At 44.9% G+C, this 21315-nt stretch overlaps 19 non-coding genes and 1 pseudogene across 19 annotated transcripts; 3 read left to right on the top strand and 17 right to left on the bottom strand.

The window, feature by feature from the left end:
- Nucleotides 1-4734: 4734 nt before the first annotated feature.
- On the bottom strand, nt 4735-4841 carry LOC137495057 (U6 spliceosomal RNA). Its single transcript, XR_015485142.1, has one exon. It is a non-coding gene; the product is annotated as a U6 spliceosomal RNA (small nuclear RNA).
- A 413-nt stretch (nt 4842-5254) lies between these two features.
- Nucleotides 5255-5361, bottom strand: LOC137494920 (U6 spliceosomal RNA). The gene has a single exon (XR_015484970.1). It is a non-coding gene; the product is annotated as a U6 spliceosomal RNA (small nuclear RNA).
- A 423-nt stretch (nt 5362-5784) lies between these two features.
- Nucleotides 5785-5891, bottom strand: LOC137495049 (U6 spliceosomal RNA). Its single transcript, XR_015485152.1, has one exon. It is a non-coding gene; the product is annotated as a U6 spliceosomal RNA (small nuclear RNA).
- Nucleotides 5892-6311: 420 nt separating this feature from the next.
- On the bottom strand, nt 6312-6418 carry LOC137494787 (U6 spliceosomal RNA). The gene has a single exon (XR_015484862.1). It is a non-coding gene; the product is annotated as a U6 spliceosomal RNA (small nuclear RNA).
- Nucleotides 6419-6841: 423 nt separating this feature from the next.
- Nucleotides 6842-6948, bottom strand: LOC137494680 (U6 spliceosomal RNA). The gene has a single exon (XR_015484712.1). It is a non-coding gene; the product is annotated as a U6 spliceosomal RNA (small nuclear RNA).
- Nucleotides 6949-7368: 420 nt separating this feature from the next.
- Nucleotides 7369-7475, bottom strand: LOC137494682 (U6 spliceosomal RNA). The gene has a single exon (XR_015484710.1). It is a non-coding gene; the product is annotated as a U6 spliceosomal RNA (small nuclear RNA).
- A 420-nt stretch (nt 7476-7895) lies between these two features.
- On the bottom strand, nt 7896-8002 carry LOC137494921 (U6 spliceosomal RNA). The gene has a single exon (XR_015484969.1). It is a non-coding gene; the product is annotated as a U6 spliceosomal RNA (small nuclear RNA).
- A 418-nt stretch (nt 8003-8420) lies between these two features.
- LOC137495016 (U6 spliceosomal RNA) lies at nt 8421-8527 on the bottom strand. The gene has a single exon (XR_015485105.1). It is a non-coding gene; the product is annotated as a U6 spliceosomal RNA (small nuclear RNA).
- Nucleotides 8528-8945: 418 nt separating this feature from the next.
- Nucleotides 8946-9052, bottom strand: LOC137494683 (U6 spliceosomal RNA). The gene has a single exon (XR_015484709.1). It is a non-coding gene; the product is annotated as a U6 spliceosomal RNA (small nuclear RNA).
- A 420-nt stretch (nt 9053-9472) lies between these two features.
- On the bottom strand, nt 9473-9579 carry LOC137495042 (U6 spliceosomal RNA). The gene has a single exon (XR_015485110.1). It is a non-coding gene; the product is annotated as a U6 spliceosomal RNA (small nuclear RNA).
- A 418-nt stretch (nt 9580-9997) lies between these two features.
- Nucleotides 9998-10104, bottom strand: LOC137494684 (U6 spliceosomal RNA). Its single transcript, XR_015484708.1, has one exon. It is a non-coding gene; the product is annotated as a U6 spliceosomal RNA (small nuclear RNA).
- Nucleotides 10105-10522: 418 nt separating this feature from the next.
- On the bottom strand, nt 10523-10629 carry LOC137494998 (U6 spliceosomal RNA). The gene has a single exon (XR_015485057.1). It is a non-coding gene; the product is annotated as a U6 spliceosomal RNA (small nuclear RNA).
- A 418-nt stretch (nt 10630-11047) lies between these two features.
- On the bottom strand, nt 11048-11154 carry LOC137495013 (U6 spliceosomal RNA). Its single transcript, XR_015485053.1, has one exon. It is a non-coding gene; the product is annotated as a U6 spliceosomal RNA (small nuclear RNA).
- A 418-nt stretch (nt 11155-11572) lies between these two features.
- On the bottom strand, nt 11573-11679 carry LOC137495040 (U6 spliceosomal RNA). The gene has a single exon (XR_015485124.1). It is a non-coding gene; the product is annotated as a U6 spliceosomal RNA (small nuclear RNA).
- Nucleotides 11680-12092: 413 nt separating this feature from the next.
- On the bottom strand, nt 12093-12193 carry LOC137495096 (U6 spliceosomal RNA; annotated as a pseudogene).
- Nucleotides 12194-16814: 4621 nt separating this feature from the next.
- Nucleotides 16815-16974, top strand: LOC137494484 (U1 spliceosomal RNA). The gene has a single exon (XR_015486988.1). It is a non-coding gene; the product is annotated as a U1 spliceosomal RNA (small nuclear RNA).
- A 754-nt stretch (nt 16975-17728) lies between these two features.
- Nucleotides 17729-17811, top strand: trnal-cag (transfer RNA leucine (anticodon CAG)). Its single transcript has one exon. It is a non-coding gene; the product is annotated as a tRNA-Leu (tRNA).
- Nucleotides 17812-18887: 1076 nt separating this feature from the next.
- On the bottom strand, nt 18888-18960 carry trnav-cac (transfer RNA valine (anticodon CAC)). The gene has a single exon. It is a non-coding gene; the product is annotated as a tRNA-Val (tRNA).
- A 104-nt stretch (nt 18961-19064) lies between these two features.
- On the bottom strand, nt 19065-19137 carry trnav-aac (transfer RNA valine (anticodon AAC)). Its single transcript has one exon. It is a non-coding gene; the product is annotated as a tRNA-Val (tRNA).
- Nucleotides 19138-20468: 1331 nt separating this feature from the next.
- Nucleotides 20469-20551, top strand: trnal-cag (transfer RNA leucine (anticodon CAG)). The gene has a single exon. It is a non-coding gene; the product is annotated as a tRNA-Leu (tRNA).
- The last annotated feature ends 764 nt before the right edge of the window (nt 20552-21315 follow it).

The following is a 21315-nucleotide window of genomic DNA, read 5'->3' as shown; positions in this document are numbered from 1 at the left end:
CCTAGTGGGGTGTGATTGCTGCAAGGCTGTTACCCAGAGCTGGAAGAGCAGCAACACAAAACAGGAGTTGCATTGGCCGGGAATCGGACCCGGGTCTCCCTCGTCGCAGGCGAGAATTCTACCACTGAACCACCTATGCTGACCTTTGTTGTTTTTTGGCTTTGCGTTGTGTAAATGCTAAAAGGCAGTCAACCAGTGCTGAAAAAGGAGCCACACAAAATCGCACTTGTATTAGCCGAGAATCGATTCTAGGTTTACCATGTGGCAGGCGAGAATTCTACCACTGAACCACCAATGCTGATAAGCTTTTACTGCAGCCCTAGTGGGGTGTAATTGCTGCAAGGCTGTTACCCAGAGCTGGAAGAGTAGCAACACAAAAAAGGAATTGCATTGGCTGGGAATCGGACACAGGTCTCCGGCATGGCAGGCGAGAATTCTACCACTGAACCACCAATGCTGATATGCTTATGGTGCTGCCCTAACGGGGTGTGATTGCTGCAAGGCTGTTACCAAGAGCTGGAAGAGTAGCAACACAAGAGAGGAATTGCATTGGACAGAAATCAGCCTCGGGTCGCCCGCAAGGCAGGCAAGAATTCTACCACTGAACCACTAATGCTGACCCATGTTCTTCCTTGCCTTTGTGTTGTGTGAGTGCTTAAAGGCCTTCAACCAGAGCTGGAAGAGGAGCCACACAAAACAGCAATTGCATTAGCAGGGAATCGAACCCAGGTCTCCCACATGGCAGGCAAGATTTCTACCAAAACCACCAATGTTGATATGGTTATGCTACTGCCCTAGTGGGGTGTGATAGCTGCAAGGCTGTTAGCCTTCCAGCTGGAACAGTAGCAACACAAAACAAGAATTGCATTGGTCGGGAATCAGAACCGGGTCTCCTGCATGGCAGGCGAGAATTCTACCACTGAACCACCAATACTGACCAATGTTGTTTCTTGCCTTTGTGTTGTGTGGCTGCCACAAGGCTGTTACTTGCAGCTGGAAGAGTAGCAACACAAACGAGCAACTGCATTGGCCGGGAATCGGACCTGGGTTTCCCGCCTGGCAGGGGAGAATTCTACCACTGAGCCTCCAATCCTGAAACACATGTTCTCCTGCTGAAGGATTCGGATTTCTGCTTTCCAATCTGTCTCATCATGGACCAACGTTTATCCTTTTTTCATAATCTTGTTACTTATGATTTTTTTTTATTAAATATAATTATATGATCATTTGAATGAGTATTTACTGTGAAATGATTTTAATTAATGAATAAGTTAACACATTGCTTAATATAAGAATGTTCAGTGCATTTGCCTGTCTCTTTATAACTTTTTTCAGAAGCCACCAAACTAGGTCAGAGGTCACAGAGACCTTAAGTGGAACTGAGGGCTGAGGACTGGAATCAAATGTCTCTATTGTTATTTCTATGAGTTAATACTATCTAAAATGTCTAAAGTGATTTTGCTGTTTTTACGGTTAATTATTTTAAAGTGATTCTACTTTTTATTCAAGATAGACTTTGTATAGTAAGATTATAACTGCCTGAATGTAGATTATACAAATTTTTAACCAGTTTTGATAAAGATGGCTGAGAGTACACTCAGCCTTGAATAAGAAACAGCTTATACTTTAGGTGTGTGTGTGTGTTCTATTTGATTGTTGATCCGTTTCACAGGTCTGGAGTCAGCTTCAATCAGTCTAAGGGATGTCTGACATTTATGCTTAAAGGTGCAGCAGGTGATTATCTTCAGAAACAATTTTTGTTCTGGTTGAAAGTCTCTTCATAGTCCAATAGTAATGATTACAGTAAATTATCTAAATGTGTTTATATGTATTTTTTTATCCTGGGTAAAGCATAAACCTAAAAAAATGTTCATCCAATTAAATAGAGTCAGACTATAATCTCCCATAATTCCGATAAGCAGGTCAGGCTGTCTGTCAGCAAATGTAGATTCGGACTTCTGCGCATCTGTTCACGCAGATACGCCATTAGCGTGTGTGCTTTTATATTAACTTTGGTCATTTTTGAACAATGATAGCCTTCCTATACTGTTTATCGCTACACTGAATATTCACTCTGAAATAGCATGTAAGTGTGGTTAAGTAATAAATGTAATTCCTGCATGGCGCTGGCACTAACTAACTGGCAAATGACATGAACTAGTGGGGTTGTCTGTCTGCTGTTGTGACGCGGTGCGCGCGTTCGCGATTTCAGGGGGTGTGGCTTTAAATCACAGTCCCTCGCCGCCGTCCAAAGATAATATGCTAAGCGGTTAGCATTTTGGCAGATCACCTACTGCACCTTTAAGATATTGTTCAGAATATACGCACAAACCCCACGTGGAAATTCACCTAGTCTATCTGTGTTTTAACCAATCAGGCTAGAACACCTATATGTATGACGCAGTTAATGACGTTATGTGAGAGTATAATTGTTATTGATTGGTGATTGTAAGCAGAGCGGCCTAGGAACTCATTGCGAGAGTTGAAGCTGGTTTCAGCTGATGAAACTGCAAACTATCTTCTGTAAACTTGATTTATTTATTTAAATCTCTGACTCTGGCTCTTTTTTATATACCTGACTGGTCATTCTTTGGGTTAAACTGTATACTATCCCTACAGTTTTGATGGACGCGTGGCACTTGTTTACTGGTGACACCATTGATCAATCAACAAAAAGAAATGTAGAAAGATTTAAAATATTATAGACTAGGGATGGTCTGTGGAGTAGTGGGTAGTAACGGAAAGCTGTTGGGTTCTCATTCAGACGTGAATGAAAGGCAAAATTTTGTGGTAGCTTTGTGTGGAATCCCCTTGTGAGCTGGTGCATATTGCGGTACGCCTATAACGATAGTAATAAGTATAACAGTAGTTAAGGGGTGTACCTCCTCCACCCAGAGTTAAGTACTCAGTGACGGGTGTGTAAGAGGCTTTTAGGACATTCTCGGGGATAAAACTTGGACTGGTTTTTATTTAGTAGTGGACTAAATTAACCCGAGATTGTATTTAGTTCCACCACTGCTATCTTGCTGTTTCACAGACAAAAGGGCCCGAATCCTAAGAATAGAGTAGGTCAGATTATTAGGGAAAGAAATAGTTAAATAAATAAATAAATTCTTAAATAACATCTTAATCGGTATCCATTAGATAGTAGTGGCCACAAAAGTCAGACAAGAAACCTAGAAATATTAGGGCGAGGTTGATTGATCAATGATGCACCAGGAGCAATCCCGAAAAAAATATGACCCTAACTGGATTGGACCGATCTGGACAGTTTGCACATCTTGGGATGGTTTGCAGATTAATCAAGCAAAAGCTAAGCGCTGTTAGTAAGATTTCATTCTCAATTTCTTGTTGCTTTTGGTGTTAAACTCTGATATAAAAAGAAACAGATGAGAGCAGAATGCAGTAAATGGCTCAGCTAAGCTCTTAGGTTTAAAATGATTTTAGAACCGATTTTAAGATAAAAAATGCCTTTGGCAATTAATTGTCAATGAAAAGCTAAAATCTAAATATTGAGTGTCTAGTAGCCAAAAACTAAGCACAGAAACTGACAGTAACATTATGGGAGTAAAGAATAGCGTATGTTTTGTCTTAGAAGATAAGATTCTGTGTGAGTGCACTGTTATCTTGATTTAGCCCTCACCATGACTTTTGACTTTTGGCTGTAAAAGTAACAGAGACATGTCTGTATAAAAAATGTGCCATGTAAGTCTGTGCAAACAAGCAGCTTTATGGTTGGATTTAAATATTTTTAGTAATATATAAGTAACATAAATGGGGGTTGAAATAATACTTTGATGGATGCAGTTAACCCCTGAAAGATCTAAAACTGTTGTTGACTGTAACAGCATTACTTTGAAAAAGCATGTCAACTCTGTTTTATATGTTTTAGGACGGGCTTGAGTAAAAGATTACAATAAAATTATGTTATTGAAGTTAATGTTATGTTTAATGTATGTTTAAATTGAGTAAACATACATTAACAGTTCTGGATTGCTCAAAACTCTCTTTCTCTCTCATTAGATATCAGCTATGAGCTGCTATCTGCCTGTTCCATGACAACTGATAATCACAGTGTTCAGTTGGAAATGACATTATGTCAGAGTATAATTGTTATTGATTGGTGATTGTAAGCAGAGCAGCCTAGGAACTTATTGCGAGTGTTGAAGCTGGCTTCTGATGATGAAACTGCAAACTATCTTAGGTAAACTTGATTTATTTATTTATTTGAATCTCTGACTCTAGCTCTTCTTCATCTATCAGACGGTCATGCTTTGGGTTAAACTGTAAACTATCCCAACAGCTAAAACCCTGCTCATGCACCATTTGGAATCTTTTTCTTTTTTTTCATTTGTAAAAAACCTTTTGTCTTTTCTCCTTTCTATCCTAGAGCCATGTTCCCACTTGTATGCCGTGCACTACAGAGCTTTGGCCCTGTCAGTGCTAGGCACACTGATTGATGCAGTAGGTCACCAAGTTTATGGACGGGGGGAAATTAGAGTGTCAGGATAGCCTATGGCAAAGTCCCACTAAAGCAAGGGCTTTGGAAGTGCATTAGCACAACAAAACAAACGATCAAAGCATCCCACATTCGTTTTCACCATGCATGTAGACTTTCCAGTTGACCCAGCAGCACCTCCCACGATTTGCTAAACCCATCCTCATGCACCATTTGGAATCGTGAAAAGCCTTTTGTCTTTTTTCATTTCTGTACTTTTACCCACGCACTAAAACAGCAATATGGATCGCTTAACGGATTTGCGTGTCATCCTTTCGCAGGGACCATGCTAATCTTCTCTGTATCAATCCAATTTTAGTATATGTGCCACCGTAGTGAGCACTCAGGCTCAGGGCATATGTACGCCTCGAGTCCCAGCAATGTTCCTCCAAGGTGGTGGGACCTGGAGAGCCATGTTCCCACTTGTATGCCGTGCACTACAGAGCTTTGGCCCTGTCAGTGCTAGGCACACTGATTGATGCAGTAGGTCACCAAGTTTATGGACAGGGGGAAATTAGAGTGTCAGGATAGCCTATGGCAAAGTCCCAGTAAAGCAAGGGCTTTGGAAGTGCATTGGTTGCACAACAAAGCAAACGATCAAAGCATCCCACATTCGTTTTCACCATGCATGTAGACTTTCCAGTTGACCCAGCAGCACCTCCCACGATTTGCTAAACCCATCCTCATGCACCATTTGGAATCGTGAAAAGCCTTTTGTCTTTTTTCATTTCTGTACTTTTACCCACGCACTAAAACAGCAATATGGAGCGCTTCACGGATTTGCGTGTCATCCTTTCGCAGGGGCCATGCTAATCTTCTCTGTATCGATCCAATTTTAGTATATGTACCACCGTAGCGAGCACGGACGAGTGGACAGGCTCAGGGCATATGTACGCCTCGAGTCCCAGCAATGTTTCTCCAAGGTGGTGGGACCTGGAGAGCCATGTTCCCACTTGTATGCCGTGCACTACAGAGCTTTGGCCCTGTCAGTGCTAGGCACACTGATTGATGCAGTAGGTCACCAAGTTTATGGACAGGGGGAAATTAGAGTGTCAGGATAGCCTATGGCAAAGTCCCAGTAAAGCAAGGGCTTTGGAAGTGCATTGGTTGCACAACAAAGCAAACGATCAAAGCATCCCACATTCCTTTTCACCATGCATGTAGACTTTCCAGTTGACCCAGCAGCACCTCCCACGATTTGCTAAACCCATCCTCATGCACCATTTGGAATCGTGAAAAGCCTTTTGTCTTTTTTCATTTCTGTACTTTTACCCACGCACTAAAACAGCAATATGGAGCGCTCCACGGATCTGCGTGTCATCCTTTCACAGGGGCCATGCTAATCTTCTCTGTATCGATCCAATTTTAGTATATGTGCCACCGTAGCGAGCACAGACCGGTGGTCAGGCTCAGGGCATATGTACGGCTCGAGTCCCAGCAATGTTCCTTCAAGGTGGTGGGACCCGAAGAGCCATGTTCCCACTTGTATGCCGTGCACTACAGAGCTTTGGCCCTGTCAGTGCTAGGCACACTGATTGATGCAGTAGGTCACCAAGTTTATGGACAGGGGGAAATTAGAGTGTCAGGATAGCCTATGGCAAAGTCCCACTAAAGCAAGGGCTTTGGAAGTGCATTAGCACAACAAAACAAACGATCAAAGCATCCCACATTCGTTTTCACCATGCATGTAGACTTTCCAGTTGACCCAGCAGCACCTCCCACAATTTGCTAAACCCATCCTCATGCACCATTTGGAATCGTGAAAAGCCTTTTGTCTTTTTTCATTTCTGTACTTTTACCCACGCACTAAAACAGCAATATGGAGCGCTTCACGGATTTGCGTGTCATCCTTTCGCAGGGGCCATGCTAATCTTCTCTGTATCGATCCAATTTTAGTATATGTGCCACCATAGCGAGCACAGACCAGTGGTCAGGCTCAGGGCATATGTACGCCTCGAGTCCCAGCAATGTTCCTTCAAGGTGGTGGGACCCGAAGAGCCATGTTCCCACTTATATACCGTGCACTACAGAGCTTTGGCACTGTCAGTGCTAGGCACACTGATTGATGCAGTAGGTCACAAAGTTTATGGACGGGGGGAAATTAGAGTGTCAGGATAGCCTATGGCAAAGTCCCAGTAAAGCAAGGGCTTTGGAAGTGCATTGGTTGCACAACAAAGCAAACGATCAAAGCATCCCACATTCCTTTTCACCATGCATGTAGACTTTCCAGTTGACCCAGCAGCACCTCCCACGATTTGCTAAACCCATCCTCATGCACCATTTGGAATCGTGAAAAGCCTTTTGTCTTTTTTCATTTCTGTACTTTTACCCACGCACTAAAACAGCAATATGGAGCGCTTCACGGATTTGCGTGTCATCCTTTCGCAGGGGCCATGCTAATCTTCTCTGTATCGATCCAATTTTAGTATATGTGCCACCGTAGCGAGCACAAACCAGCGGTCAGGCTCAGGGCATATGTACGCCTCGAGTCCCAGCAATGTTCCTTCAAGGTGGTGGGACCCGAAGAGCCATGTTCCCACTTGTATGCCGTGCACTACAGAGCTTTGGCCCTGTCAGTGCTAGGCACACTGATTGATGCAGTAGGTCACCAAGTTTATGGACAGGGGGAAATTAGAGTGTCAGGATAGCCTATGGCAAAGTCCCACTAAAGCAAGGGCTTTGGAAGTGCATTAGCACAACAAAACAAACGATCAAAGCATCCCACATTCGTTTTCACCATGCATGTAGACTTTCCAGTTGACCCAGCAGCACCTCCCACGATTTGCTAAACCCATCCTCATGCACCATTTGGAATCGTGAAAAGCCTTTTGTCTTTTTGCATTTCTGTACTTTTACCCACGCACTAAAACAGCAATATGGAGCGCTTCACGGATTTGCGTGTCATCCTTTCGCAGGGGCCATGCTAATCTTCTCTGTATCGATCCAATTTTAGTATATGTGCCACCGTAGCGAGCACGGACGAGTGGACAGGCTCAGGGCATATGTACGCCTCGAGTCCCAGCAATGTTCCTCCAAGGTGGTGGGACCCGAAGAGCCATGTTCCCACTTATATACCGTGCACTACAGAGCTTTGGCCCTGTCAGTGCTAGGCACACTGATTGATGCAGTAGGTCACCAAGTTTATGGACAGGGGGAAATTAGAGTGTCAGGATAGCCTATGGCAAAGTCCCACTAAAGCAAGGGCTTTGGAAGTGCATTAGCACAACAAAACAAACGATCAAAGCATCCCACATTCGTTTTCACCATGCATGTAGACTTTCCAGTTGACCCAGCAGAACCTCCCACGATTTGCTAAACCCATCCTCATGCACCATTTGGAATCGTGAAAAGCCTTTTGTCTTTTTGCATTTCTGTACTTTTACCCACGCACTAAAACAGCAATATGGAGCGCTTCACGGATTTGCGTGTCATCCTTTCGCAGGGGCCATGCTAATCTTCTCTGTATCGATCCAATTTTAGTATATGTACCACCGTAGCGAGCACAGACCAGTGGTCAGGCTCAGGGCATATGTATGCCTCGAGTCCCAGCAATGTTCCTCCAGGGTGGTGGGAACCGGAGAGCCATGTTCCCACTTGTATGCCGTGCACTACAGAGCTTTGGCCCTGTCAGTGCTAGGCACACTGATTGATGCAGTAGGTCACCAAGTTTATGGACGGGGGCAAATTAGAGTGTCAGGATAGCCTATGGCAATCCCACTAAAGCAAGGGCTTTGGAAGTGCATTAGCACAACAAAACAAACGATCAAAGCATCCCACATTCGTTGTCACCATGCATGTAGACTTTCCAGTTGACCCAGCAGCACCTCCCACGATTTGCTAAACCCATCGTCATGCACCATTTGGAAACGTGAAAAGCCTTTTGTCTTTTTTCATTTCTGTACTTTTACCCACGCACTAAAAAAGCAATATGGAGCGCTTCATGGATTTCCCTGTCATCCTTTCGCAGGGGCCATGCTAATCTTCTCTGTATCGATCCAATTTTAGTATATGTGCCACCGTAGCGAGCACAGACCAGTGGTCAGGCTCAGGGCATATGTATGCCTCGAGTCCCAGCAATGTTCCTCCAGGGTGGTGGGCACCGGAGAGCCATGTTCCCACTTGTATGCCGTGCACTACAGAGCTTTGGCCCTGTCAGTGCTAGGCACACTGATTGATGCAGTAGGTCACCAAGTTTATGGACGGGGGGAAATTAGAGTGTCAGGATAGCCTATGGCAATCCCACTAAAGCAAGGGCTTTGGAAGTGCATTAGCACAACAAAACAAATGATCAAAGCATCCCACATTCATTGTCACCATGCATGTAGACTTTCCAGTTGACCCAGCAGCACCTCCCACGATTTGCTAAACCCATCCTCATGCACCATTTGGAATCGTGAAAAGCCTTTTGTCTTTTTTCATTTCTGTACTTTTACCCACGCACTAAAACAGCAATATGGAGCGCTTCACGGATTTGCGTGTCATCCTTTCGCAGGGGCCATGCTAATCTTCTCTGTATCGATCCAATTTTAGTATATGTGCCACCGTAGCGAGCACAGACCAGTGGTCAGGCTCAGGGCATATGTACGCCTCGAGTCCCAGCAATGTTCCTTCAAGGTGGTGGGACCCGAAGAGCCATGTTCCCACTTGTATGCCGTGCACTACAGAGCTTTGGCCCTGTCAGTGCTAGGCACACTGATTGATGCAGTAGGTCACCAAGTTTATGGACAGGGGGAAATTAGAGTGTCAGGATAGCCTATGGCAAAGTCCCACTAAAGCAAGGGCTTTGGAAGTGCATTAGCACAACAAAACAAATGATCAAAGCATCCCACATTCGTTTTCACCATGCATGTAGACTTTCCAGTTGACCCAGCAGCACCTCCCACGATTTGCTAAACCCATCCTCATGCACCATTTGGAATCGTGAAAAGCCTTTTGTCTTTTTGCATTTCTGTACTTTTACCCACGCACTAAAACAGCAATATGGAGCGCTTCACGGATTTGCGTGTCAGCCTTTCGCAGGGGCCATGCTAATCTTCTCTGTATCGATCTAATTTTAGTATATGTGCCACCGTAGCGAGCACAGACCAGTGGTCAGGCTCAGGGCATATGTATGCCTCGAGTCCCAGCAATGTTCCTCCAGGGTGGTGGGCACCGGAGAGCCATGTTCCCATTTGTATGCCGTGCACTACAGAGCTTTGGCCCTGTCAGTGCTAGGCACACTGATTGATGCAGTAGGTCACCAAGTTTATGGACGGGGGGAAATTAGAGTGTCAGGATAGCCTATGGCAATCCCACTAAAGCAAGGGCTTTGGAAGTGCATTAGCACAACAAAACAAACGATCAAAGCATCCCACATTCGTTTTCACCATGCATGTAGACTTTCCAGTTGACCCAGCAGCACCTCCCACGATTTGCTAAACCCATCCTCATGCACCATTTGGAATCGTGAAAAGCCTTTTGTCTTTTTGCATTTCTGTACTTTTACCCACGCACTAAAACAGCAATATGGAGCGCTTCACGGATTTGCGTGTCATCCTTTCGCAGGGGCCATGCTAATCTTCTCTGTATCGATCCAATTTTAGTATATGTGCCACCGTAGCGAGCACAGACCAGTGGTCAGGCTCAGGGCATATGTACGCCTCGAGTCCCAGCAATGTTCCTCCAGGGTGGTGGGAACCGGAGAGCCATGTTCCCACTTGTATGCCGTGCACTACAGAGCTTTGGCCCTGTCAGTGCTAGGCACACTGATTGATGCAGTAGGTCACCAAGTTTATGGACGGGGGGAAATTAGAGTGTCAGGATAGCCTATGGCAATCCCACTAAAGCAAGGGCTTTGGAAGTGCATTAGCACAACAAAACAAACGATCAAAGCATCCCACATTCGTTTTCACCATGCATGTAGACTTTCCAGTTGACCCAGCAGCACCTCCCACGATTTGCTAAACCCATCCTCAAGCACCATTTGGAATCGTGAAAAGCCTTTTGTCTTTTTGCATTTCTGTACTTTTACCCACGCACTAAAACAGCAATATGGAGCGCTCCACGGATTTGCGTGTCATCCTTTCGCAGGGGCCATGCTAATCTTCTCTGTATCGATCCAATTTTAGTATATGTGCCACCGTAGCGAGCACAGACCAGTGGTCAGGCTCAGGGCATATGTACGCCTCGAGTCCCAGCAATGTTCCTCCAGGGTGGTGGGAACCGGAGAGCCATGTTCCCACTTGTATGCCGTGCACTACAGAGCTTTGGCCCTGTCAGTGCTAGGCACACTGATTGATGCAGTAGGTCACCAAGTTTATGGACAGGGGGAAATTAGAGTGTCAGGATAGCCTATGGCAATCCCACTAAAGCAAGGGCTTTGGAAGTGCATTAGCACAACAAAACAAATGATCAAAGCATCCCACATTCGTTGTCACCATGCATGTAGACTTTCCAGTCGACCCAGCAGCACCTCCCACGATTTGCTAAACCCATCCTCATGCACCATTTGGAAACGTGAAAAGCCTTTTGTCTTTTTTCATTTCTGTACTTTTACCCACGCACTAAAAAAGCAATATGGAGCGCTTCACGGATTTGCGTGTCATCCTTTCGCAGGGGCCATGCTAATTTTCTCTGTATCGATCCAATTTTAGTATATGTGCCACCGTAGCGAGCACAGATCAGCAGTCAGGCTCAGGGCATATGTACCCCTCGAGTCCCAGCAATGTTCCTCCAAGGTGGTGGGACCTGGAGAGCCATGTTCCCACTTGTATGCCGTGCACTACAGAGCTTTGGCCCTGTCAGTGCTAGGCACACTGATTGATGCAGTAGGTCACCAAGTTTATGGACGGGGGGAAATTAGAGTGTCAGGATAGCCTATGGCAATCCCACTAAAGCAAGGGCTTTGGAAGTGCATTAGCACAACAAAACAAACGATCAAAGCATCCCACATTCGTTTTCACCATGCATGTAGACTTTCCAGTTGACCCAGCAGCACCTCCCACGATTTGCTAAACCCATCCTCATGCACCATTTGGAATCGTGAAAAGCCTTTTGTCTTTTTTCATTTCTGTACTTTTACCCACGCACTAAAACAGCAATATGGAGCACTTCACGGATTTGCGTGTCATCCTTTCACAGGGGCCATGCTAATCTTCTCTGTATCGACCCAATTTTAGTATATGTGCCACCATAGCAAGCACTCAGGCTCAGGGCATATGTACGCCTCGAGTCCCAGCAATGTTCCTCCAAGGTGGTGGGACCTAGAGAGCCATGTTCCCACTTGTATGCCGTGCACTACAGAGCTTTGGCCCTGTCAGTGCTAGGCACACTGATTGATGCAGTAGGTCACCAAGTTTATGGACAGGGGGAAATTAGAGTGTCAGGATAGCCTATGGCAAAGTCCCACTAAAGCAAGGGCTTTGGAAGTGCATTGGTTGCACAACAAAACAAACGATCAAAGCATCCCACATTCGTTTTCACCATGCATGTAGACTTTCCAGTTGACCCAGTAGCACCTCCCACGATTTGCTAAACCCGTCCTCATGCACCATTTGGAATCGTGAAAAGCCTTTTGTCTTTTTTCATTTCTGTACTTTTACCCACGCACTAAAACAGCAATATGGAGCGCTTCACGGATTTGCGTGTCATCCTTTCGCAGGGGCCATGCTAATATTCTCTGTATCGATCCAAGTATATGTTTTTTTTTTTCAAAACATCAGTTCAGAAGCATATAAAAATATCATTTACAAACATTCCTTATGACATTATGTTGGTTTCAAAACAGGAAAACAACAAGCATAATCATTCTGGCAAATCTATTTTCAAACCATCTAGTGAGTACGTAATATAAGGAGTATTCAACATAAACGTTTTGTAAAATTCAGTCTCTTTTTCTTCCATTCTAAAATATTGTTCCACAGTTTTAATATAGTTTTCCAGTTTCTTTTACACATTGTCCATAACTCCATTTTAGCATGTTTATTTTTAACAATGTTTCTCCTTTCTCAAATTACAGTTCTTGCAACTGATAGAAACAAATTGGCAATTCTTGTTTTACTTCCATTAAAACTAGGGATGCACGATATATCGGCGCCCATATCGTTATTGTCCGATAAATGCTATTTTTAAGATTATCGTTATCGATCCGATGTTGACACCTTGCAATTTCGAAATCATATCTTTTTTGCTTCAAGTATAGACTATTCAGTTCATAAGAGCAGTTCAATCTTTTATGAAGTTTGCTGTATAAAAATATAACAATTTAAAATATTTATTATTATCGGCCTATACATATCGGCTATCGGCCTCCAAGTCTGAAGAATTATCGGTTATCGGTATCGGCCAAAAAATCCATATCGGTGCATCCCTAATTAAAACCAAATAAAAATATTTTATACCATTCTGTCTTCTCCTCAATCAGTTTTACTTTCCATCATTTGTTTAATACTTTCTTTTAACTTTGCCATAAATGTATTAAATTCAACACATTTTAAAAACAAATGCATAAAACCTTCATTTTCCAGTCCACATATTTTGCATAATGCATTCTCACTGCTTCCAATTTGTGCCAGTTTTGTTTCAGTGAAAATAACATTATGTCTGATGAAATAATCCAACGTTTCAATTTTTGCGTCTAAATATTTCCATTTTAAATTCTTCCAGATTCCCTCTTCGTCTATTTCCACAAAGATTTTTTTCCAAAATTGTTCTGAAACTGGTCTTTTATGCACTTTGTTTCTGAAACAAATGTAGAAATTTTTGAGAACACATTCTTGAAAATCTTTCTCATTTTCCTTTAAAAACATTTTCACATTATTCCTTCATTCGAATCTATGATTTCAAAACTTTCTGGATCCACACCTACAAATGTTTCCATAATTTATCGTCCACCCAAACTAAATAATGAATTTCTAAATGACTTTGCTGCTTTTTAACACATATTACCACCCTCTCACCTAATATTATGGTTTTAGGAGATTTTAATATTCATGTGGATAATTTTAATAACTCCCTTACAAGAGATTTTATATCCTGTCTTGAGAGCTTTGGACTTCAACAGCATGTCAATGTTCCCACACACTCTAAAGGACACACCCTCAACCTCATCTGCTGCTCTGGTGTTTCACCCATTGACCTCTCTGCTGAGGAACTCCCTATAACGGATAATTTTCTCCTCTGATTTAATTTTGCACTCTCTCTTTCTTCCACCAAATCTCTCCGTACTATTTCCTTCCGTAACATAAAACATATTAATTTAAAATCCTTTTTTTGCTAGTATTAACTCTCTTCCTGAAATTACTAACCTTTCATCACCAAATGATTTAGTTTCTCATTACAACACTGGACTTCACTATAAGTCTCTGTAATAAAGTTCACGGCCCTTTGGCCGCCTGGAAGAAGGAGGCGGAGAACCGACGTAGTTTAAAAATATTTATTAATAACAGGGACGGCAGCTCCTCACGGAGACAATGGGGGGGTTGGCGCCACAGCCCCTGCGAGACCTATATGAGATGGGTTAACAGGGACGGCAGTCTCCGTGTCTAAACCAAAACGGACGGACGGCAGCTCCTCACGAAGACTGCCGTCAAACTGAAAGCAAAAGTAAAATATGTCCGGGCCCGGTCCTCTCTCGGCTTCCTCTGCCATAGTTCCTCCTTTTATGGTCCAGAGCTCCTTCCGTGGGATCCGAGGCAGGTGCGCACCGCAGGTGTATCCATTTACGCGGTGGCCTTACTCCGTTCCCACGGCTCTCGGCCACGCCCCCTCGCCACAGTCTCATATGGATTTTTTGAACATCTGACAGAAATAAAGTCAATCAGGTAAGCAATGAGCGTAGCTGCTGCTGCTTCTCTTCTGTTTCTGCATATTAACAGCAGGTGTTCATCATCAGTCCTCAATCATCACTTAATTAAACTCATCATCGGCTCATTAACTTTACTCTGCTGCTGAGTAAATTTTGCTCAATTTAGAGAGGGACCAAATGTTCTCTGAACTGAGTAAATTTTACTCTGATGATTTTACTGTGTACAGGTATGGATCATATGTTTTGTCCCAGCTAAGATCTTAAAATGTTCTTTACTTCTCATAGTAACAACTAATGATAATAATTGTCATGGTCACATATATTGCTGTATATGAAGGGATATTTATTTATTAGCATGATGGTTGCTATATTTTAATGAAACAACTGTTTACTATGTGAATGGAGCTATCAAACCGACACGAGCTTTGAAAATAATACATAAGCTAAACTTTTTCAGGTTTTGTGCAGCCATATATACATATAAGTAATATCACAGTATAAAAATAACCGACAACACGAAATCTCTAGGACAGGTGAACTTTCTGACGACACAGCGTCACCAGCACAGACCAAACACTGCACAAAGAATGAGATATTTCAAACATGATGTGACCTTAGCATTAATGTAACAATAAAAATAACTTACCGCACAAAATCTCTGTAATGGATGAACGTCTGACAGCGCAGCGTCAGGCACACAGACAAAATACTGCACACACAGTGAAATATTTTAAATGTGATGTGAGCAAAACATACTGTTTATCAGAACAGGATAAAAATAACCTACCGCTCTAAATCACTATGACAGGTGTACTTGCTGACAGCGCAGCCTCACGAACAAAGACAAAATGCTGCACAAAGAGTGAAAAACTTCGAACGTGATGTAACCAGAACATATTGTGCATCAATATAACAGTATAAAAATAACTTACCACACGAAATCTCAACAACAGGTGTACTTTCTGAAGGCGCAGCCTCACGAATACTGCTCAAAAAGTGAGATATTTCAAACATGTCGTGAACAAAACATACTGTGCATCAATATAACAGTATAAAAATAACTTTCCACACAAAATCACTTTAACATACGAATTAATCTCGACAGCAGATGAACTTTCTGACCCGATAAATTGAGCATTCAGAGCAAGAGAAACTTTGGAAAATCCTCAGCGCTGATTGGCCCTGATTTTAAACTTTAGACAATGCATCCCTCCGATTAGCCCAGGGTCTAAGCAAACTGTAGACAATCGCGGTTTCTCGTTGGACGAGAGTCTACAGTCTACATTTACCATTGCACGTTCCCTGGGCAGATGTCTGCGATCTCCCCAAATGTGGGAATCTCGACTGCATAATTTCTGGTAGTGGGGGACTGCGTTCGCGCTCTCCCCTGAGCACAGTGGTTCAAGACAGAGTTCAGGCGGTAGCGTCGGGCCCGGCTGGAGCGGCGCTTCCCTCTCTTCCTCGTCCTTTGCCAAGCCTCTTTTGCTCCAGTAGAGCTGCGCGCGCCTGTGGAAGGCCTGCCCACCCGTCGCTGGAAGAGTCTGTTCTGACGCCGAAAACTACTCGAAAGGTCCCCCCTCAAAGCGGTTTGACCAGGTGAAGGAACACGCAAAGAGAGCCCCCGGTGGCTTTTGTCCGCCAAGCGAGTGTGCCCTGTGGAATGTCAGGATTTTATTTGCCGGCCTGCCGCTGTTACTGATGGAACGAATGCAGACCGTGTGAAAGGTCATCATTTTATCTGCCATTAAGTAAGCGAACGCTTCTGCTCGGATCAGAGGTAACTTTGTTTCAAGAACTGCAATCTTTTGCAGACGTCTGTGGCGTTTTAGGCAGAGGGACGGTTCTAAACCAATCTGAACCAGAGGCAATTTCGCAGCCAGCCGTCGGTGGTTTCCCGTCCCAGGAATGTAAGGTGCTTGCAGCGAGAGGTTGTTTCGTTAGCGCTTCCGCTTTCGTCAGTGAAGTTCTTTTGCGGAACGTTTGTAGATCCCGTCGTGTTCTTCAAGCTATGTCGTTTGAGCACTGTGCTGATAGGCTGACGTAAGAAAACAGGACACAAAATATACAAGGCAAAAGTGCAAAGCACGGAGCTCTAGGCAAAGGCGGTCCGAACCGCAGCAAAGCAGGAGGTCGACATGTCCAAATAGACCAAATCAGAAACTAAGCAGAGAAAAACGACATCTGTAGAGAAAGAAAACAGATGGAGGAAAAGAAAGAACAAGAGGATCTCCTCCCCTCCCCCCATAGAGGGTCTGTTATCCCCAGATCGAGTGCGTCCAGTGGAATCCATGTGTTGGCAGCCCCAACTGATGACAAAACACAAAGCAAGCATCTGGAGGAAGCTCAAACTCTTCATGCGTTGCCACAGTTACTAGCGAGTGGTTTGCAGGCACAGGCACGTCTGCTGCAAGTACAGCGCCGTCAGGGGACAGGGGTTGCTGGCCCATTCCCCATGCTCGGTTGCTGGGCATCACCGCCCTGGAGTACGGCCGATAGAAAACGGCGGCTGCCATTTGCGCCACCCGGCAACTCATACCTACCTGGCAGGGGAGATACCATGATCAAGAAGGTGGTTCACCCAGGGCAACGCTTGGCCATTGCACTCCGCGCTGACCACTGCGAATTCCCCAAATGTTGGAATCTCGACGTCATAATTTCTGGTAGTGGGGGACTGCGTTCGCGATCTCCCCTGAGTACAGTGGTTCAAGACAGAGTTCAGGCAGTAGCGTCGGACCCGGCTGGAGCGGCGCTTCCCTCTCTTCCTCGTCCTTTGCCAAGCCTCTTTTGCTTCAGTAGAGCCGCGCGCGCCTGTGGAAGGCCTGCCCACCCGTCGCTAGAAGAGTCTGTTCTGACGCCGAAAACTACTCGAAAGGTCCCCCCTCAAAGCGGTTTGACCAGGTGAAGGAACACGCAAAGAGAGCCCCCGGTGGCTTTTGTCCGCCAAGCGAGTGTGCCCTGTGGAATGTCAGAATTTTATTTGCCGGCCGGCCGCTGTTACTGACAGAACGAATGTAGACCGTGTGAAAGGTCATAATTTTTTCTGCCATTGAGTAAGCGAACGCTTCTGCTCGGATCAGAGGTAACTTTGTTTCAAGAACTGCAATCTTTTGCAGACGTCTGTCGTTTAAGGTTTGCAGGGAATTTTTTCGTCAAATCCTCGAACAACGTCAAGTCATGACATTTGACAGATCCACGCCCTAGTATCATGGGTCATCCAGTGAGCAGAGAGCCATAAAACAAGGATAAAACAAGGATAAAACAAGGCGTACGCGTTGGTCAATCGAGCGGACAAAGCCAACTCAGCGTGACAAGCTCCCTGCAGGTATTAGGGCCAATTTACAATCCGGGCCCGACACAGCCGGAGCTGGGCAAGCTGTGAAGCACCAGATTCCATGTCACGGTACTGCGGTGTGGCTCCCAGGAGACAGCTCCTGCCAAGCTTGCATGTCAGGATGGCCGAGCGGTCTAAGGCGCTGTGTTCAGGTCGCAGTCTCCTCTGGAGGCGTGGGTTCGAATCCCACTTCTGACAAACCGAGCCTGCGGCAGTGCGCTCAGGCTGAATTCTTTAACTCTCTGCCCCCATGTCCGAATGATACAGTAACACTGACAAAGTGCCGCATCACGCGGGCTTTAATGCAAGTGCACTGAAAGGGGATCAAAAGAATTGTCCTGGGATGGTGTTGCTTTTTAAGGTTTGCAGGGCATTTTTTTCGTCAAATCCTCGTACAACGTCAAGTCATGACATTTGACAGATCCATGCCCTTGTATCGTGGATCATCCAGTGAGCAGAGAGCCAATTAAGAATGTGCGTAAAAGCAAATCTGAATGTTTCCGCCCAGTTGCTAACAGGAGACCCTCCGCTTGTAAAGCCATCGTGATAACCACAGGAGCCTCCGGTTAGGGTGAGAGCACTGTCTTGTGGTGCCAGCGCAGAGAGACGGAAAGTCACTTTCCACAATGTTTTCATTCAATGTTCTACGCTGGTGGAATCACCTTCCCATTCCCACTCGGATTACGGATACACCGGTGTCCTTCAAACGACAGCTAACACCCATCTCTTCAGAGTACACCCGAACCCCGGTGAATATCCCTCTCTCTAAAGAAAACGAAACTCCTACTCCAGCACTAAATTCTCTGAGCACAAACAAATTACTTGGAATAAATAGCCCTTTTTCGTATGCATTGCCTCGTCTTGTTGAATACCTCCACTATTGTATGTCGCTTTGGACAAAAGTGTCCGCTAATTGTATGCTTCCGCCCAGTTTCGAACAGGAGACCTTTAGCGTGTAATGCAAACATGATAAACACTACACTACGGAAACCAATAGGCCAGTGCTGCTTCAAGTATTTATAGTCTTTTTTTATAGAGCTGTCTTGTACGGTCTGCACCGTGAAGGGCCAGCAAACGCACTGGCCACCTGCTCATGCACAACACAAAGCTAAAAGAAATCAGATTCTACGCAAGTTTGCGACACCGCGAGGGGCGGTAAACACTGAGCTGAATTCAAACTTCTAGCCTCACACCGCTCTGCAGAAAGAATGTTTTCAGTGAACGTCAGTACTCAACAGAAGCCTGATTTGACAATTGTCATAAAAGCCAGAGGTTGTTTCCGCCCAGTTTCGAACTGGGGACCTTTCGCGTGTGAGGCGAACGTGATAACCACTACACTACGGAAACCTTCAGGCAGATCGAGCTGATAACCCTTTTTGATTGGGTGCCTGTCGACGATCACTGCTGGTGCGGCAGTGGATGCTATTATTTTCTCGCCAAAAGAAGAGCACTGTTTCTGCTCGGTTTCGAACCGAGGACCTTTCGCGTGTTAAGCGAACGTGATGACCACTACACTACAGAAACCCCACAAGTGCTTTCACCAGCGAAGTTAGGCCTGCAAGGATAAAACAAGGCGTACGCATTGGTCAATCGAGCGGACAAAGCCAACTCGGCGTGACAAGCTCCCTGCAGGTATTAGGGCCAATTTACAATCCGGGCCCGACACAGCTGTACAGGTCCTTGCGAAATGTCCCCTTTCGTCACATTTGAAGCACCTGAATTCTGGGCGTTCCTTCATCACATTTTCTGAGCTCATGCATAGTCGACAGGTTTTTACCTGATTGGTGTGCATGACTCTAAAGTGCTGTGGGGCTTCTGCCGTCTCGATTTTGGTACTGTATGGTAAGGACACCATCTCTTCCGGAAATCTGTTTTTTACAAACCTTGTTACATCTTCTATGTTTGTGCCAGGATACAATCTTCTTTTAATTTTAGATATGTGGAAAACTCCCCATCTCTCTAGCTTGCTTAAAATTTCTTCATTTGCTAGGTAAACAGGCAGATGCTTGAACGAAACAACATAGTCTCTGTTTTGTAACCTCCGTACTTCAGATTTCACTCCTTTAATTGTCAATCCATTGTCTATTAAAATTTCGGTGTCATCTTCAGTCTCCATTGTTACTTCATACTCCCTTTGTTTGTTTGGGTCTCACCGCCAGCATTCTTCCTTCTCCAATCAGCTCCGTGACTGCTTTGGTTATATCAAATCTTCTTGCATCTTTTACATTTTCTACTTCTACAGTTACTGTTGCTTCCTTTGTGCATACTCTTCTTTGTACCTCTTGTTTATCCTTACCTTTCTCACCTCTTCGTTGGCCGGGCTCTTCATTTTATTTATCTCTTTGTCTGTTGTCAAGTCCATTTTCTTTCCCTCTCCGTCTATTATCCAGCCCATTTTCTTTATCCTTTCTTGCAAGTCCCTCCATTTCCATGTCGTTGCCGGGGAATCTGTCCATGATTAAAAATAAAACACACTACATAACCACCCTTCAGTCAGCAAAATGCTGCTGTTAGGTGTTTTTTAAAGACAAAAAGAAAACAAACAAACAAAAACACTCAAGGTCAATAAACAAAAAGGTAGACAAACAAAATGGGGAGAGCCTTTCTCTCCTTACTGCTGCCAACTCACTTCCTGTTTGCTCTATAGCCCCCTCAGGGTGGTGTGGCCGTAAGCAATGACAGCTGTCAAGTGTTGGCTATTGAAACTAGGCGCAGCCCCAGGAGGCGAGCACAGATTAGCTGCCTGCAGCGCCAATGAGCTGGACAGCCGGAGCTGGGCAAGCTGTGAAGCACCAGATTCCATGTCACGATACTGCGGTGTGGCTCCCAGGAGACAGCTCCTGCCAAGCTTGCATGTCAGGATGGCCGAGCGGTCTAAGGCGCTGCGTTCAGGTCGCAGTCTCCCCTGGAGGCGTGGGTTCGAATCCCACTTCTGACAAACCGAGCCTGCGGCAGTGCGCTCAGGCTGAATTCTTTAACTCTCTGCCCCCATGTCCGAATGATACAGTAACACTGACAAAGTGCCGCATCACGCGGGCTTTAATGCAAGTGCACTGAAAGGGGATCAAAAGAATTGTCCTGGGATGGTGTTGCTTTTTAAGGTTTGCAGGGCATTTTTTTCGTCAAATCCTCGTACAACGTCAAGTCATGACATTTGACAGATCCATGCCCTTGTATCGTGGATCATCCAGTGAGCAGAGAGCCAATTGAGAATGTGCGTAAAAGCAAATCTGAATGTTTCCGCCCAGTTGCTAACAGGAGACCCTCCGCTTGTAAAGCCATCGTGATAACCACAGGAGCCTCCGGTTAGGGTGAGAGCACTGTCTTGTGGTGCCAGCGCAGAGAGACGGAAAGTCACTTTCCACAATGTTTTCATTCAATGTTCTACGCTGGTGGAATCACCTTCCCATTCCCACTCGGATTACGGATACACCGGTGTCCTTCAAACGACAGCTAACACCCATCTCTTCAGAGTACACCCGAACCCCGGTGAATATCCCTCTCTCTAAAGAAAACGAAACTCCTACTCCAGCACTAAATTCTCTGAGCACAAACAAATTACTTGGAATAAATAGCCCTTTTTCGTATGCATTGCCTCGTCTTGTTGAATACCTCCACTATTGTATGTCGCTTTGGACAAAAGTGTCCGCTAATTGTATGCTTCCGCCCAGTTTCGAACAGGAGACCTTTAGCGTGTAATGT

This window comes from Danio rerio, chromosome 4 (genome assembly GCF_052040795.2).
Source record: "Danio rerio strain M-AB ecotype USA chromosome 4, GRCz13ab, whole genome shotgun sequence".
NCBI classification, from domain to species: Eukaryota; Metazoa; Chordata; class Actinopteri; order Cypriniformes; family Danionidae; genus Danio; species Danio rerio.
Note: the sequence above shows the minus strand (reverse complement) of the source record. Positions and strands in the feature narration are given on the sequence as shown.